This window comes from Petromyzon marinus, chromosome 24 (assembly GCF_048934315.1).
Source record: "Petromyzon marinus isolate PM22_M1 ecotype Great Lakes invasive population chromosome 24, UKy_Petmar_22M1.pri1.0, whole genome shotgun sequence".
In the NCBI taxonomy this organism is placed as follows: domain Eukaryota; kingdom Metazoa; phylum Chordata; class Hyperoartia; order Petromyzontiformes; family Petromyzontidae; genus Petromyzon; species Petromyzon marinus.
In genome coordinates, this window is record NC_133690.1 from 9361199 (window position 1) to 9380984 (window position 19786).

The 19786-nt window shown below is 43.5% G+C and overlaps 1 protein-coding gene across 6 annotated transcripts in view; it reads right to left on the minus strand.

The window, feature by feature from the left end:
- The window catches only part of LOC116945424 (SH3 and multiple ankyrin repeat domains protein 2-like), a 661289-nt gene that overhangs the window by 577701 nt on the left and 63802 nt on the right, over positions 1 to 19786 (minus strand). Inside the window, exon 1 of one of the 6 annotated variants that reach the window (XM_076069269.1) lies at positions 1579 to 4286. The exons of the other annotated variants lie outside the window; for them this stretch is intronic. The gene's annotated coding sequence lies outside the window, so the exon portion shown is untranslated. Of the gene's footprint in view, positions 1 to 1578; positions 4287 to 19786 lie in introns of those variants that run through there. 6 annotated transcript variants of the gene reach the window in all.

A 19786-nucleotide genomic window follows, 5' to 3' on the forward strand; every position in this document is an offset into this window, starting at 1 on the left:
CTGCGAGCTCATTGTATATGTCTTTTGTGTGTGTGTGTGTCTTTGTGTGTATACGCACGCACGAATGAGTGACAATAGCCCTCATGGTCCCAGTGGCATTTGCTTATTTCCTGACCAGGATACACAAAACCAGTGGTAATTTGTATCTTAACCTTGCCTGAGTAGTGATCATTCTTCTCATGAACCTGCACAGGGATGTAGGTGGTCCTGTCTTCTAAAGCATCATGTTGCCTCTGACCCTCAGAGGTTGTACCTGTAAGAGTGGACCCAGTGGCTGGCTAGGCCAAGTCAACGGAATCACCTGGCATCTAACCATAGGCTATTGTAGGACACTAAGTCAATGCTTGAAACCTGCACGATACGAGAACACCAACTAACTGCACTTTTGAGCATTTGGCTCCTCTCTTTCCGTTGGTTGATCTTGCCCACCAGGTTCTCTGCGCGAATGTCAAGGGTAGGTGAGCATTAGTGTCGAGACTTTGGGAGAAGAAGGGAGAGGCTTTGATAGGAGCGACTCTCAGGGTTGGTGCTGCGAGGTGGCCACAAGTTACGTAGCCAACCACGCGAAACCACACCTCCGATTAGCATGGTTGGCTACGTATGGTGCGAAAGGAGTTCAACATACATACGCACACATGCATCTAGTGCTGTCTCAGCATATTGTCCCAAACCCAGAAATGCTTGTATCGGTTCTCGTTTAAATAGCTTAAATCAACCCAAAATGAGTAAATGTTGTAGTGGAGTGGTAAATATCAGCAATGGTACTCACCCCATCACCCCGTGTGTACCATACTGGTCTTAACGGGTGCTCTCTAACTGACCCTGTCACAACAGTGTACACGGCTAAAACAAATATCTTTAACTTTCTCTTCGTACCGTGTGTGTGTGTGTGTACAAGAGCGTAACACAACGCAGCTCTTTTCGATCGGTCGTTTTCACGCAGGACTCGGGAACGAGAATTAACATGCAGCAGACGGGAGCCCACATCACGGCTACGATCACATACGCATTCCGGATCAGGGGGGAGGTCTTGCTTTCCCACGCTCATGTATTCGTTGACAAGAGCGAGGTGGAAACAAGTCCCTCGTGAGTTTTAACGGAGGTCGGGAGGCAGTGAAACACGCCATGCGACACGAAACATGACACACGGCACGCGACGCGAAGGAGAAACACAAAAGACCGGTGCACAAGTTAGAGACACGAAATGTACCGTACCGTGGCTCGTTTACGTTGATGAAGTCTGTCCTTTGTTACAATGTTCACATCTCGGGACTTCTACTTTGTGTATTACCACTGAGAGGTCGCTTTACTATAAGGAACAGATGTGAACGTTATAGATGGCACACCATTATTCAAATGTTTAATTGAACCAAGATGTGTATTTTAAAGCACTCAGATATGAGCGCATTCAAAGATTTATGTTTTCCTTTTATTAAAATGTTTTATTACTTTAATGTATTCGTTGTAAACAAAAAAAAATATCCTTATTTATCGACCTACCCTCCAAACTCGTATCTACCCATCCACCTATTAATTCATGTCCCTAGCTGTGCATCAACCGCCTATCAATATACCTACCTTGATTTGTCCTATCAAGTGTCCATGCGTTTTCATCGGTAGCCGATCCATGCCGGACATTCTCAAATAGCTACGGCACACCTGTGCCACGTACCCATAGTTTTGTTTAACGTGTCGCTAGGTTAAGTACTTTCAAAAATTACGATTATATTCATCACGCTGGGGACAAGCAATCCCGCTCAAGTGCTTTATAAGAGACGCGCATATCATGCGGCGGATTACATTTAAAAAAAAATTGCATCCGTCCCCTCGCGTACACGGCCACTTGTGTGACACCGCGCGAGTGGCCCGGGCGCACACTTGCTCTCCAGCCCTTTGTGAAATAAGCGGCCGTCGTAATCCAACACACCCACGGCTTCGTATGACGCATGCACGCCGCCGCTGCGCGCGTGCCAAATGGCAGTGGCCACTGAGTGGGTGCTGTCGCCGCTGTCGCCGCGGTGGAACAACGCTCGCCTACGCACAGGGGGGCCATGCTCCCGTAGCGAGCGCGGGCCGCGTCGCAAGCGAGGAGCGCATTTTAGGGTTTCCATCGGCGCTGATTTTTGCTGTGACTAGGTTCGTCCTCTCCTTGAGGTATCTGACGCTCTGCGCAAGCTGTGAGTCTTCTCTGTACGTTACGGAGAAGACTCTTCCTTCCGATATTAGGAAGACACTGGAGCTGTGCCCTTTTAAATCTAGATTGAAAACTCATTTCTGTGTAACTGCTTTTTGTGTTAAGTTTGTTGTCTTTCCCCCCGCGGTTGGCTACGCACGGTGCGAAAGAAGTTCAAAATGCATACGTAACAGTACAACACCTGATGACGACCGTTTGTGTTATGGTCGAAACGTCCTGAGAATTTTTATTGTTTTATATATTTTATTATTTTATTGTTTCCCTTCAACGTGACTTTACCGAAAGAGCTAAGAATATGAATTACAAGTGCTGTTTTTTTCAGTTGCGAAATAACAACACCACTAAAAACGATGCATTTACACATCCTTCTCTCTTCCGGTATTGTGAAATATTATTTATCTTGTTCCCATGATAGGTCCCGCATTTTTGTAGCTTGAAAGTGGCAACCCTCGGAGCACCCCGAGTGATTTAGGCAGTGAAGAATTTACCACTCTAGTGCATCAATAAAGTGTCACGAATTATAATAAATCAATACTTTTTTGGCCAATTGTTTTACTATATTTCATTGTTTCTCATTGTTTCTGTCTCGTTGCTCGAGTTGTGTTTGCTCCATTGGCACACAGCTTAACATTAGCATTCGATTTGCTGAATCGTTCATAATCTAATCTCGAGCACACAATTTGACGCATGCAGTAAGTGGCAAAAGTTATTTAAAACCGTGCATCGATGCGTAGTTTTTTTTTCCCGCTAAATGTATGGTGAAGAGACAAAAAACAAATATCGTTCACAGAAAGGCGGGCAAGTAAGGTGACTGGGTGTCGTTCTGCCCCACGCCTTTCCCAACTTACAGCCAATTCCGAGTTTCACAGACTTTACTCAGATTTCTGTGGCCCCACTGTGACCTCCGCTTCCAGAATGTAACCCTAAGCGTGCCATTCGGAGTGCGAATTAAGCAAGAGTGCATGTAAACTGCAGGCCACTGGTGGGTCATTAGTTTGGAAAGAGATACAAAACCCCATTGCAAGTTGTAACAGCTTCACATGGCGCACACAGCCGGCTTAATGAGCACAAATGGGGAACAATGAAATACATAAAGTCGTCCCAGAAAACTGTCCTGGTGATGTACGTACAGTGAGGGAAAAAAGTATTTGATCCCCTGCTGATTTTGTACGTTTGCCCACTGACAAAGAAATAATCAGTCTATAATTTTACTGGTAGGTATATTTGAACAGTGAGAGATAGAATAACAACAAAAAATCCAGAAAAATGCATGTCAAAAATGTTATAAATTTATTTGCATTTTAATGAGGGAAATAAGTATTTGACCCCCTCTCAATCAGAAAGATTTCTGGCTCCCAGGTGTCTTTTATACAGGTAACGAGCTGAGATTAGGAGCACACTCTTAAAGGGAGTGATCCTAATCTCAGCTTGTTACCTGTATAAAAGACACCTGTCCACAGAAGCAATCAATCAATCCGATTCCAAACTCTCCACCATGGCCAAGACCAAAGAGCTCTCCAAGGATGTCAGGGACAAGATTGTAGATCTACACAAGGCTGGAATGGGCTACAAGACCATTGCCAAGCAGCTTGGTGAGAAGGTGACAACAGTTGGTGCGATTATTCGCAAATGGAAGAAACACAAAAGAACTGTCAATCTCCCTCGGCCTGGGGCTCCATGCAAGATCTCACCTCGTGGAGTTGCAATGATCATGAGAACGGTGAGGAATCAGCCCAGAACTACACGGGAGGATCTTGTCAATGATATCAAGGCAGCTGGGACCATAGTCACCAAGAAAACAATTGCTAACACACTACGCCGTGAAGGACTGAAATCCTGCAGCGCCCGCAAGCTCCCCCTGCTCAAGAAAGCACATATACATGCCCCGTCTGAAGTTTGCCAATGAACATCTGAATGATTCAGGGAACAACTGGGTGAAAGTGTGGTCAGATGAGTCCAAAATGGAGCTCTTTGGCATCAACTCAACTCGCCATGTTTGGAGGAGGAGGAATGCTGCCTATGACCCCAAGAACACCATCCCCACCGTCAAACATGGAGGTGGAAACATTATGCTTTGGGGGTGTTTTTCTACTAAGGAGACAGGACAACTTCTCCGCATCAAAGGGACGATGGACGGGGCCATGCACCGTCAAATCTTGGGTGAGAACCTCCTTCCCTCAGCCAGGGCATTGAAAATGGGTCGTGGATGGGTATTCCAGCATGACAATGACCCAAAACACACGGCCAAGGCAACAAAGGAGTGGCTCAAGAAGAAGCACATTAAGGTCCTGGAGTGACCTAGCCAGTCTCCAGACCTTAATCCCATAGAAAATCTGTGGAGGGAGCTGAAGGTTCGAGTTGCCAAACGTCAGCCTCGAAACCTTAATGACTCGGAGAAGATCTGCAAAGAGGAGTGGGACAAAATCCCTCCTGAGATGTGTGCAAACCTGGTGGCCAACTTCAAGAAACGTCTGACCTCTGTGATTTGCCAACAAGGGTTTTGCTACCAAGTACTAAGTCATGTTTTGCAGAGGGATCAAATACTTATTTCCCTCATTAAAATGCAAATCAATTTATAACATTTTTGACATGCGTTTTTCTGGATTTTGTTGTTGTTATTCTCCGCTCACTGTTCAAATAAACCTACCATTAACATTATAGACTGATCATTTCTTTGTCAGTGGGCAAACGTACAAAATCAGCAGGGGATCAAATACGTTTTTTCCCTCACTGTACGTACGTACGATGAACTCCTTTCACACCGTACGTAGTCAACCTTGCTAATCGGAGGTGCAGTGTTGAGTCTATGGGCAGTACGGATGTTCGTTGAACTCCTTTCGCACTGTTATTAGCCAACCATGTGAATCGGCAGTGCATGCCCTGCATCGCTGTACTCTTACTGTTGTCACGCACTGACTCTGCATTGTGACAAACATTTTCCAGATGCAATTATAAATCACAAGGTGAGGTTTGACACACCCTCAAACTTCTGTCATATGAATAGAGAAATAACCCTTTATTTTACTGGTAAAGACTAAATACATGTTCACTCTTTCAGGACGATCTTGCTTTTCAGATGTTTCGCCAATCCATTGTCTGAGCATATTGCGCACGTGCAAATGGAAATAAACGAACGACAAACTACAAGGATATGCAGGGATGGTGTTTAAAAAAAAATCCACAGTCGTATCAGCGACCGGCTTGCTGTACTGTAATTCTCTGGCCATAACTCTCCAAGCCAGGTGCCACTAAATGCGTGAGGCACACATTTCCTCTTAAAGGTCAAGCATCGGCAAGGTCTCTGAATGTAATTTAATTCCAATCGGCGGTCAACAAATGCGGTAAAGGAACAGTGCTGTATCCCTTTTCTCCAATGCATTTTTCTCAACACTCCAACGCTTTTAGTTGATTCGTCCATATATTAAAAAAATAAGTCTCACGTTCTGTGCCGGAGTGCACCGCGGTCTGCGTGTGGAATGCACTCTCACTACTGCGAATGCATCGGCAAACATGCACTCAGGAAAGCGGCGTGGAAGGTGTGCAGGATGGAGGCGGCGGGGGGCAGAAGGGAGGGGGGGGTGACTTTTAATCTCAACGAAAGCAACACAGAGTCACATTCGCCTTTCGCGTGGGGGGGGGGGGGGGCGGGCAGCTCATCCAGGAGTGGAGCGCGGTGGCGCACCTGCGATCTAGAGCTTTGGAGGAGAGGGCCGGCGAATCGAACGGTTTTGTGAAATTTCCCATCGTGGGCCACTGAAGCGGGCAGTTGGGCATGTCGGTGTATGAACCCGTCCGTGCAGAACTCTTTATTGTTGGCCCCTCGTTATTGTGCGGTGTCTGCATTTCAGTTTACTGCCAAAGGGAAATGAAGTTGTAATCGTGAGAAAAGAACTCAAAACAAACAAAAAATGTTTACGGTAAGACGTGTGAGCTTATGGCTTATTTATATAGCAATACAATATTGCATTCTAAATATCCCAACTGCTCCACCATACACAAAGAGCATATGCACATCTTCTTTGGTTCTTTCGGTAAAGTCACGTAGAATGAGAATAAAATAATAAATTGATAAAATAAAATAACACAATAATATTCTCACGACGTTTCGGCCACAACACAAGCGGCCTTCATCAGGTGAAGGGGGCGAGACTGTCTGGTAGGACAGCGCTGGAGTGAGAGAGCCACGTTCAGATCACGGCTTTTAAGCTGTGTGAGAGGAACAAAGAGCCTTGACACAGGAATTAGCATAAAATTTAGCATTGAAATGGCTGAATGATTAGCTTGTGACTGGTCACAGAAATAGCTATGTTAAAAGTTAAAGCATACACATCCGCAGAGGCACCCATTGTTAAAAGGAATTAGCATAGAATTTAGCATTGAAATAGCTAAGTTAAGGCATACACATCCGCAGAGGCACCCCTTGACAATGGGATTAGCATAGAATTTAGCATTGAAATGGCTGAGTGATTCGCTTGTAACTGCTACAGAAATAGCTACGTTGAAGTCAGAGCATACACATTCACCGAGGCACTTAGTACAAATCAAACAGGAGAATTTAGCATTGAAATAACTAGGCGAATTTAGCATTGAAATAACTGGGTGATTTGCTAGTGACTGGTCACAGAAATGACTACACATCTGAGCTATTCACAGTACTATATAGTGAACCAATAAAAACTAAAATATAAATTACCTTCATGTTATCAATAAACTCTATATTCTCCAATCAGCTAAGCTACCAACCATAAGTCGTTATATATCACAATGCTATATGGCGAAAAAATGGGTGGATTCTTACCCTCAAATTTCCGTACCACGGATAGCTATGGGCCCCGTTCAGACGGACGAGTTCGTCCATGGTCGGAACAGAGGAGGGGGAGAGAGACAGCTGTCTCTCTCCCCCTCCTCTGTTCCGACCATGGACGAACTCGTCCGTCTGAACGGGGCCCATAGCTATCCGTGGTACGGAAATTTGAGGGTAAGAATCCACCCATTTTTTCGCCATATAGCATTGTGATATATAACGACTTATGGTTGGTAGCTTAGCTGATTGGAGAATATAGAGTTTATTGATAACATGAAGGTAATTTATATTTTAGTTTTTATTGGTTCACTATATAGTACTGTGAATAGCTCAGATGTGTAGTCATTTCTGTGACCAGTCACTAGCAAATCACCCAGTTATTTCAATGCTAAATTCGCCTAGTTATTTCAATGCTAAATTCTCCTGTTTGATTTGTACTAAGTGCCTCGGTGAATGTGTATGCTCTGACTTCAACGTAGCTATTTCTGTAGCAGTTACAAGCGAATCACTCAGCCATTTCAATGCTAAATTCTATGCTAATCCCATTGTCAAGGGGTGCCTCTGCGGATGTGTATGCCTTAACTTAGCTATTTCAATGCTAAATTCTATGCTAATTCCTTTTAACAATGGGTGCCTCTGCGGATGTGTATGCTTTAACTTTTAACATAGCTATTTCTGTGACCAGTCACAAGCTAATCATTCAGCCATTTCAATGCTAAATTTTATGCTAATTCCTGTGTCAAGGCTCTTTGTTCCTCTCACACAGCTTAAAAGCCGTGATCTGAACGTGGCTCTCTCACTCCAGCGCTGTCCTACCAGACAGTCTCGCCCCCTTCACCTGATGAAGGCCGCTTGTGTTGTGGCCGAAACGTCGTGAGAATATTATTGTGTTATTTTATTTTATCAATTTATTATTTTATTCTCATTCTACGTGACTTTACCGAAAGAACCAAAGAAGATGAATCATTGCAGTCACGAAAGCTTTAAATAGCATATGCACACATAGTATGGTCCATGTTTATTCAAGGACAATCGGTGGCAAGCCTCCATATGTCATGTTCATCCTCAACAGACATTACCATAGGCTAAAGTTTAACACGTCCAACATGAAACAAATAGCCAAAGAGTCATAGACGATGGTACGAATGCACAAAGAGGTACCACTACTTTTGGCTGCTGTTGACCATCATACTGCGCTGCCACACTCGTTCTGCTTTCTAAGGTGTGCGGTGTGTGCATCCGTGCTTGTATAGTTCACCGGCACTGCAAGGTGAACAGGGCTTTGTACTCGTGTTAAGCCCAGGTTCCATAGGCAGTCGCCGACACACTGCAGGTGGGCTTGCATCACCCACCTGTCCCGCGTCCTGTATGTACTGTGCGCATTTTTAACTTCTCTTGTACCGTACGGAGCCAACCATGCGATGCGTATGAAGTCGCACGCGCGGCTTCGAAGAAAAACACGGTAGCGTGTGACTCACAGAATTGTGCGCAGTTGCGTTCACGGTACACGGCTTCCCTGAAGGCATCGACACCTTCAGCGAGCGCGATGCCGATCACACAACGCGGTTCGAATTCGACACCCTCGATCGATGGCTGCGCCATCGCCGCACGCGCGTCGAATAAAAAGCAAAAGACAAGTCCTTACTTACCAACAGCTCCTCTATCATTTTTCATCGCTGAAGGGGTTGCCCCCCCGCCTACCTGAAAATCCTTGCTCCGCCATTGGGTACAGAATTTCACGTTTCATCGTGGTGTCGAGGGGAGCTCGCCGAACTTTAATTCCAGAGGACGCCCGTCCCAATTTGCTATTCCAGCACAGCGGTTGAAACACTGGGCAAGTTGATGGGGTTCGGCTCTAGAGCAGTACAAACCGGAACGTCATCGCAGTCGATCGGCAGGTCGTGCGCACGATGGGTCAAGGCGTCGGGGGGTGCTTCCACTTCTCAGGATACGTTTTGCCAGCCATGGAGGAGCAGGCCACATATCCTCCAGAGAGACAAGCCTGAGCTCCCTCGAGTGAGGGCCCTGCCATCAGCAGCGGTGTGAGCGTGCGATGGCGGTGCTGCAGCTTTAACATATTCTCCTGAAGGCTAAAGGTGCCAAATGACAATCCGACGTACATTCAGTTTTTTTTTTTGCTGTTGCATGCATGAGGCATCGCATCATTCTACTCAGGCCTTGTAGGAGAGCAATCATAGGTTTGCTTGACCGATGGAAGATACGTGAAAAAATATATATTTAGCATGATAACAAAGATGACTATGACGCTGTCAGCTGGCAATAATGTCAAGTGTCCACCAAAGTATTTGCATCCTCGTATTTGAGAGTGCACAAGTTGCTGTCATTAATCTTGACCACCAGCCATATCATCTCTTCCACCGGCATGTTCTGCCTAAGCCAACAGTCAATGTGATGTCTTTAACCTGCATGTGTTCTTTAACCCATGTGATTCTTCTTTCTGTCTGTTAGTGTAATTCCCAACATGCACCTCTCCCATGCTCTTTGTGCATTTGTAAGCCATTGTTGTGTGTTCTTTATCAAGGTCCATGTTTCTGATCAACATCAGATACAGGTGATATGCACGGATTGTAATGTATCATGGGAATATTCATTAACTGCTGCCAGAAAGTAGATGACCAAATGCATTGTAGAAGGACAAGTTAAGAAATTTTTGAATTCGATTAGCAAGACGAAAGAACGAGATGTTATTATTGAGGAAATGTCTAGTTTAGAAGGCTGTCCTACTGAGAGAAAACACAGCAGTACTTGCACAACCTCGACTGCAACGTCCCTGGCCAAAAAAACTAAATCAACACCCTCCAATGTCAGAATGATTTTTGTAGATACAGAAAAATGGAAGAAAATGCTAATGAAATGAAACGAGCCAATTGGGTGAAATTGGGTTATTATGTTTAATTATTTATGACGCTTGATGTTCCAGCTAATTCCACGCAATACATCCAATAAAATTAGAATTCTGCGTGAGGATTTAATGGTGTTCATTGCTATATCGTGAAAACTATTTATTTAATTCACAGGATATGTGTTCTGTACACACACAGCACTGTACGTCAGGCCTTGGCTTCATAATTTTGATAGTTAGAGTGTGTTTCACAGTGTTGTGGTATATTATGTTATATTCATAGGCTAAATGTGTGACTATTGATTACTCTCAATCGCTTTAAAAATATATATTGTCTACGGATGCTCTCAGCTTGCAATAAAGGATACGCACATCAGTGTATGCATTATGAATATATAATTAATGTGACTTTTAAGTATACAACACTGCAGCATAGGTGGCATTGCAGCCGTTATGGCTCAAGGTATACTTTACACGCTCAGCGCAGGTATGCCACGGCGGCGCCCCGGGATACGCACGTGCAATGAGAGCGGATAACCAAGTAAAAGTGGGCAAATCTTCACATAACTCCTGCAGCGAGAGAATAAAAGAGGGTTTACCCGAGTTTTTGCTGCTCATGCCAGCATTCCAAATTGGACAAATCTCATAGAATGGCTGCTGTGTTTATATGAAACGTACTGAACACACACCCGCATAGTACGTTAAAGGTAATGGTGCATCCCTGAAATGTCTTGCTTCACGCCAGTGCTGGCAGAAGGGCCACCACGATAGGGAGCTCTACAGAGGTCCCTCTGGAGCAGCAGTGGCCAACCGTCGTCTCCCGAGCCACCACACGCTGCCCTATCCAAGGGGAATAACGTAGAACGTACTATCATGGTAGCAAAGAATAATGTCTCCCGTGCTGTGCCGAAAACTATTATGTATATATATACACTTGGCTCTTTGCAGAACTCACGGGTACTTTTTGGCTCTTGGTCTGTTCATAGCGTTACCGTTCTCATATTATAACTAACAGCTTTTTATAATTTTGTATTCACCCATACTGTACAGTATATGGCAAAATTTAATGAAGAGGGCATTGTTTTAATATAAATATATAGAGCTTTGGGACAGCGCAATGTGGAGATTTCCATCATAATCATAGTTACACTTCGAGTAAAAGTTATACATCAATGTCTTCAAGGACCCATGTTACTAAGCCACATGGGACACACCACTTTGCTTGGACGGATTAAATGTATCAAACGTAATTTATCTATGAATGTATCCCTGCTATATTAGAGGCACGCATACTGTGTCATTTAAACACTTTCCAAGGAATGAATAGGTACAAATTATTAATATTAATTCATCTTGCATTGGTTTAATTGCTGAAAATATATTTTAAGCTAGCAACCAACTGGCAAAGCAAATCATTGTAGGTCAGTAATATTTGTCTAAACAAGGTAAAAACCTGAACGGGTTTATGCTTCACTGAAGCAAAGCAGCAGGTTGAGGGAGGCCTGTTAATCGTATATAGCTGATCATGGCCAAATACTGTGCGGTCTAAAATGAAATTAGGCATAGTACGGCAAAACCATGCGATATAATGAGGCGCCGTTTGGCAGACTGTGGGAAAATGTCAATAGATACATTTTAAATGTTACCGCTCTCGTTGTGAGCACTGCCTCAAAAATGGGCATTCTGCATTATGTAATATGCCAACATGTCAGGAAATGGATCCTCCTCAACCCAGATGATGAATCCTGTTTGGAGATATCTAAAATTAAACTATTTTGTATTCTGCCTTCTCTCCCTCTCCACTCCAAACCGATTGCTCCAAATATCATCTGATTATGCATGTTTCAATGCGAATATATTTTTTTCATGATATCAATACCTGACTGCCTGCACTGTTTCTAATCCTTTAAGATCGATTAGCTAATAGAGATGAAGATAGAAGTATCAGATTAATATTTAAAATATTGAATTACTTAGCCTAAACTAATTTGTATTTTAACAGGAAAGGCCCCCTGAGCTATATAGCTTTTTTGTCAGAAGCATATGGGGATAGACTGGGCCCTGTCATTGGAACGTGGAATTGTCTGCACAGCATCAGGGCCGCCAATGGAGATGAGCCCCATTCACATTCGTTTGCGCCTGGCGACACTTTGTGCTTGACCTTATTAAACCAAAACGAAACTATTCAACAATTTTTATTTTACAAGGCAAGGCCCACTGGGCTATATAGCTCTTCTTCAGAAGCAACCTGGCCACAAATCATAGCTCAAGGAAGTGGCTTATCATGTGAATGTGTGCACAAATACACCCCTCCAATAATGCAGAAACTTCAGATCACAGAGTGTTTATTTGATTTAGATTTTTCTGAGCATCTTAAAACATAGAGGTGGTGGTTTTCAAACCGGGGCAGAAGGGGGCTTCATTGCTGAAGGAGAAAAATGTAGCACAAATGCAAGGCCTCAGTTTCACGTAGTAGGCTTTCGCGACCAATATTATTCATAGGAGGTTTTAAGATTAGATCTGGTAAATATAAATGTGTCGTTAAACCCACCACCAACCGACACAGCCAATTAGTAAGGTTTGTCAAGCAAACAAAACATGCCAATTCGTTACTAGTTCAGCAAAATATTTACAAATCGAGTACGACATGTCACAAGTAATTACAACTAGCATCATCAGGCAGATAGCCAGAGTTGTGGGGAAATGTAATTAAGATCGAAGCAGGTGGATTTCTCCACAACTCTGGCAGTCTACCTGATGATGCTAGTTGTAATCACTGGCAAAACGTCGTACTCAGATTGTAAATGTTGTGGGTTTACTATACAACACACCCGCGTGCTGAGCTTGTAACGAATTAGAATATTCTTGGTTTTTTCGGTAAAGTCACGTAGATAGAAAGCAAAAATCAAGATTAAAAGCAAAAACAAACCAACCCACAACGTTTCGATTACAACACAAGCGGTCTTCTTCAGGTGACTTTACCGAAAGAACCATGAATTCCTGCAGTCACGAAATATTTAAGTCTACGAATTACAATGTTTTGTTTCCATGACAAACCTTACTAATTGGCTGTCGGGTGGTCACGGGTTTAACGACACATTTATATTTACGCGATCTAACCCAAAAACCTCTTATGGACTCAATTGTGTTGTGTACGGCGGTGAGATTCGTTTCGGGGGGGGGGTATTGTCGGTCAATTTCGATTGTAGTATTGAACGGAGACGGGTAAACCCTTCACATTAGATGACAGCTCAACATTGAAATGGACAAAAGGTTTGACAGACACATGCAGGACGGTGCTGTGGGTTTGGAAAGGGTACGTTAAATTAATTCTGTACCTTACCTAAATTGTAAAATGGACTTGTATGACTTACTAATTAATAATTGACTGCCCATTGTCAATCCGCAGCTGGATGAAGGACTCCCGTCCAATACCATGCCAGCAACGGGGGGGGGGGTAGTGGGGGGGGGGGGTTGTTTGACCATACTTCACCACACAAGCGGTGAAGTAATGGGGGCTTAGGACTGGTTCAGATATCACTCACTCCCAATGTTAGCCATCATCAGGAATCAAACTCGCTGGGGTTCGTAGCGGAGTATACTACACCACTGCACGCTACTATTTAACCTTGATGGATTCCAACGTTAAACTCTAATCCATAATTTGCCCATGGAAGCCTCGAGACTCGAGAGGGTCTTGCTGGAGGTGTCAGGCACATCCCTGTTCGAGTTAATAGACAAACGAAATCATTACAAAAAGCAATTTGTCTGGTGTCAATGAATATAATCGTGGCTTAAAGTTTTACTTGAAAGAACAGCCTGATGATAAAAATCCACGAATTACTACGCAAATACTCAACAGTAGCAATGATACAATAACTATATTAACGTGAAAAAGGTTGCGTGTAATTGTCTATCTTTGTGCTTATTATCTATAATAAATTACCTACGGTATATATTATGGTGCCACTCAGTATGCATACAGAGAAGTGAAGTTTCAGTTTCATTTGCTCACACCCTCCTCTCAATTTACCTTTGGTGTAAAAATCAACAGCTGAGAATCTCATTCTAACCTGTGGATATTTACAGGTTGCTGAGGATCCCCTCTTCTCCCTCTCTGCATCTATGCCTATACTATGACTATATGTGCAATGAGTGGCATCCTACTACTCACCTACTCACCTACCCACTCACTCACCTATCTACACACTTACTCAGGATCCACTCCTCGTATTCTTCTCTGCCACATCTATGCATGCAAACTATGACTCCATGCATATTGACTGTTAATGCCCAGTAAATATTGAGCGATTTGTCTCTAAACTCACGATGGGTGCAGTTTAACAGCAAACGAATAAAAACCAGGAGATGTGACACTGAAAATAACAAACCTGAATTTTGAGTGGCATGTTAAATATATATAGAAAGATATAATTATTATTTTTGTTACACGAAAGGCTGTATTCCAACAATTCGTTTTGATTGATGCAAGTATAATGGGGAAAAAAAACTTTCTCAACACTCACATAACAATAACACAACATGTAGATTGTTATACGCGCGGTTTTCCCATCTCCATCATCCTACAAACAGTGCTGTTCCTCGATCCGTAAATGTATAATTTAAAATTTAAAAAGTGGCAAAAAACGTGGGCACATGAGGCTTAGGCTCCCCCCTCCCCATTTTTTAAAAAGGGAAACTGGTTGGATTTGTGTAACATCTCGCGGAGGAGAGATATAGGAATAAAGGGAGCCCCAAAAGAACCTCCCAAACCCGAGGACAGCTCATCGGCCAATGAGCCCCATGAGGCATTAACATGCACTGCTGCACATAATCTCCTGCAAGATTAGATTAATTAATTCCGATATCCTACAACAATTATTGTGTTGCTCGCCACTGATAGATCACAACACATAAGGGCTCGCTGTGTTGTAGACGTAACTGTTTGGCTATTCCCCCCCCCCCCTTATTGCCTGATAATCGTCTTTTTTTACGTAAACGTGAATTTGAAGTGAGAAAACATAAATTAGCTAAGTTGTACATTTAAAACACGTTGCTTCAGTTCAACTGAAACTACCCGTGGGATGTGCTGAGTTTGACAAGTGGATTACTGATGTACCAATATGAGTTTGAGGATTATCTTCATCCTACAATGCATGGTTTTTCCCCAGGAAATCTGGTTAACTCCCACTTACAGGCGATGGCCAAACATCTCGATCAGAACCGCTCTACCAACTTATATCGCATAGGTAATTGTGTAAGTTATTATTATTGTTACGCCTGTTTACCCAGGAAAGCTTCACTAAGTGTCAAGTATTTTTCAGGAAGGTCCGGACTATTTTTTTTGCAGGTCTGAGGGGGGGGGGGATGTTACTATCTGTAATCCAAAATGTTTCACCATTGGGCTATTTGGCCAATACCAGCTGCATTGTACGGAGTTTTTTGTTTAGCTATGGGAGGAAACTGGAGAACCCTGAGAGAACCCCATACACAACAGGGGGAGAAGAAACTCGGCTTAGAAAGGTGGCAGTTGGGACTGAAACCCAGGCTCCTCCTGCTGTGAGGCTCGAGTGTTATCACCGGGGCACCCTGCCTGCACACATGTACGCACCTAATTTTAAACATCAATGTCGTTTCGTCGTTGCTTGATCACACGTACGGGCGAACGAATTAGCGGACGGACTAACGAATGATTGGCAATATCAAGATAGTACACGGATGCTCCCTGTGGTGGGATTCGAACTTAGGTTTATCCATCCACTAGAGCCGATGCTCAGCCAGTGAGCTGCTCTCCGTCAAACCGATCTGGGATTGAAACGCTCAACAATGTGGAATAGATACACCATGGATTCCACACGTGCATTCAGCATTCTCGGTTTGCCCTCATGTGTGTGTGTACGAACCCGGCGACCCGAGTTCGATTTCCGCTCACGGCCAACACCAGTGAAGATTACCTGAACCGGTCCTGGGTCTCCCTTAGGTCGACTCGGCCTCAAATGAGTACTGGTGCGGTGTGTAAAAATCGCAACTAGAGAGACGAAGGCGCCGGGCGTGGTGCTGGCCACCCACCCCCTCGTGTGCCGTGGCGGCCTTCATAGGTGTTCGTTAAAAGCACTTGCCCCAGCAGTCTGTTAAAGGCTACACGGGGGATCTTTGTCTTTGTCACAGGAGGCCACTGCCCCGAATGTGAACCCTTTGTTATTCATGATATTGTTGTATTCCATAGTCTAACAGTCAACCATGGTTTATTTTATTTTACACCAGCACACAATCCCATTTACTCTCCTTCACATGTTCAGCCCATCCACCTGCTGCCAAATCTACTGCTGAATGAAAGCCTCTCCACACTCCTGCCAGTTGTGGGGGTTGTTTGACCATACTTCACCAGTGTGGGTTGGAGAAGGGGATGAGGGTGAGGCGGTGTACAAAATCACATTCACTGCTGTCAGCTTTGACCAGGGACTCACAGTCACGTTGTTGCTGAGCCCATAGTGCAATGTGAAATACACGTGACAGCAATAAATAAGCAAGGGATTTGTTAAATCGGTGAAATTGAATTAAATCCATCGGCCTTTGGAATTAACATGAACGCGAGTAGCGTTTCTTAAGAGTAAAGAACGTTTCGCCATTCACTCGCACGTTAGAGGGCGTGACGCAGTGAAGAACCCCCAAATGTATGCCCCGTCAAAAGCGAATGTTAACATATATACGTATCATTAATCGAGAAGCTGACGAATTAATGTTATGTGCTTTCAGAAATAAAACGCATTGGGTCTCCTTACCCGTACGTTTACACTCCTTGAACTTTGCTCAGCTTTGTACACATCGAGCGGCGAATAAACCATTCCCAGAATTCTCACGGACTGGCATGTGTGCAGTCCTGCAGGTGGCAAGGGTTATCTTCTTGCCTAGATGTCCTTGCCAAAACCACGTTGACCGTCCGTCGTCAGTCTACCTTCTTTATTTACGCCGGAAGGGAGGGGAGAAACAACGAGTAAAAATGAGACCAGCTACTCAGAATGCAACGTCTCATTTACTCTGAATACCCAGTGAGCATCAGCAGCGGCGGGGTCACACGCAATGCAAGCGTCGCAAGTTCACGCGACGAACGCAGAGGGGAAATTCCTTCGGGTGGCAGCGATGAGAGGGCGAGCTTGCCAGGAGACGCGGCCGTGCATCGCCACGCCGCCGTACGAGATCAAAGCAGAAGGGTTCCACTCCTTTGATGCAGGAAAAAAAGAAAATCACAAAAAGACATTTCCCCTGATTGCTTTTTTTTTGCTTGATAATTGGCTTCATGCAGCTGTGCTAGTTCTTTTTTCTTTGCTTGAAGAAACATGAATAATGAATGACGGTAATATGTGGGGGGTTTTTTTGTTTCATTTACTCATTAATGCTCAGGTGATGACGGGTCAATGATATTAGGTTTGTATTTCTCACGCTGACCATCGCACCACAAGCTCCCACGCAAATATTGCAATTATCTCGTGTTAAAAAGGGCAGATATTCTGCGGCAGTACTGTCTAGATTAACGCATGGCTGTTGTGAAACTGCTATACGCTTTCGTCAACTGAAATCTGCCACATGTAGTACACACGTTGCATAATACCACCACACAGATATTGCCACATACACGCATTACATTTATTATGTGAAAATATTAAATGCTCAAACATTACCTAATCGCTGTCAGCAAGGTGGGGCGTCGTGGTGGCGAGATGTTGACTCCCTCGCCTGTTACTCAGGAGGTTGTGGGTTCGGTCCTAACCCTGACGCCTGCTGTATATTTGAAGTTTCCGTGTTCTCCCCGTGATCGTGTAGATTTTTCTGCGGGTCGTCCGCTTTTTTCCCTCCACATTTAGAATCCTGCGCTTACAGTATTTGGCTGCTATACCATTACAGCCAAATACCGAGCTATCATTTGTGGCCAGGTCGCTGAATCAAAAAGGGCTATACATCTAAGTTGGCCTTACCTGGTGAAATTTAAAAAAAGTTTTAAATAGTTTATTGCATGACTGGTGAGAGGAAGTGTTCGTCTGTACCAAATATGCCTGGCCATAATTGCTTCCCCGGCGCTGTCATTAATACAGTCGTTAAAACCACAAACTCACATAGATGCCCACGTACACTTACATTAATGTCAGGACAACGCAAACTGTTAATCATTAGATTTTCACTTTCAACTGATTTGTGTGGTGCTTAATCAGCCCAGATAATCCAAACCTATGACCAAATCACCCAGAATGCACCGGATTCCATCAGCACTTGGAAGCTATGCAGCGTTGATCCTGGATAATTATTGGATAGGTGACCACCATGCACGAAAAAACACGTGTTATTGGAGTTGTGAGCAGTGCAGCAAATTCCATTGGTGTTCAATCCTCTCCCCAGCTTCACTAACCTGCACTGACCAGCATGGTGAAGTATGGTCAAATAACCCTCACGACCTGCACAGCTTGAGGAGGCCTATCCATTTTCTTTGGTTCTTTCGGTAAAGTCACGTAGAATGAGAATTAATAATAAAATAAAACAAGACACTAAAAGTCTCACGACGTTTCGGCCACAACACAAGTAGCCTTCTTCAGGTGAAGGAACAGAACTGTCGGGACGGCAGCGCTTCAATGAACGCTGCTAAGATTCGCAGCGTCTTTTAAGCTAGATGGGAGAAGTAAAGCGCCTTGACAAAGGAGTTTACATATCAAACAGGAGAATGTAGCATTGAAATAGCTGTGATAAAGTGTTGGATCAGCAGGGTGTTACAGTCAGAAATTAGCATGTAACTGGGAGATTAGCATGATGTTAATGTGAGGGATTAGCATGTAACTGGTCACGGAAATAGCTATGTTAAAGTAAAAGTTTACATATCAACAGAGGCATTTAGTATATGGACGCTAAAGGACTGCAACTACCCAACTATCATACAATAAACCGATGTGAAAAAACTAAGTATAAACTACATCAATATAATAAATGTACTCAATATATTATTCAATAAGTTGAGCTATTAACATAAAGTAACTGGGTATACACTACACTATATAATGAATACCATATAGTAAACCAATAAAAACTAAAATATGAACTACCTCAATGTTAAATTTTGATTTAAAGCTTTCGTGACTGCAGTAATTCATATTCTTAGTTTTTTCGGTAAAGTCACGTTGAAGGGAAACAACAAAATAATAAAATATATATTAAACAATAAAAAAATTCTCACGACGTTTCGACCATAACTCAAACGGTCATCTTCAGGTGTGTTGGTTTGCATAAATTTATTTTTAAACGGCGCATTTATTTATTTATAAAAAACGTTAGCGCCACGCGCAACGATTTGGCAGTTTATTTAGGACTAGTCCATCTATATTCTGAAAAGAGGAGGGAGGAGACGAAATTTAAAAAAAAATTCGTCTCCCCCCTCTTCTTTTCAGAATATAGATGGACTAGTCCTAAATAAACTGCCAAATCGTTGCGCATGGCGCTAACGTTTTTTATAAATAAATAAATGCGGCGTTTAAAAATCAATTTATGCAAACCAACACACCTGAAGATGACCGTTTGAGTTATGGTCGAAACGTCGTGAGAATTTTTTATTGTTTTATATATATTTTATTATTTTGTTGTTTCCCTTCAACGTGACTTTACCGAAAAAACTAAGAATATACCTCAATGTTATCAATAAACTCTATATACTCTCCAATCAGCTGAGCTACCAACAATAGCCGGTTGGCTTGCAAAGAACCTCCGTCTTGGAGAAGTAAATGTCTAGTGAGCCCATTGAATTATAACAGTGATCTGCCACGGCAGAGGAGTTCGTCCTACCGTGTTTCAAGTCTGCTTTATGTTCGCGGATGCGGTCCGAGATATGTCGTTTGGTTTCTCCAATGTAGCTACGACCACAGAGGCACTTTAGTTTGTAAACGCCCGG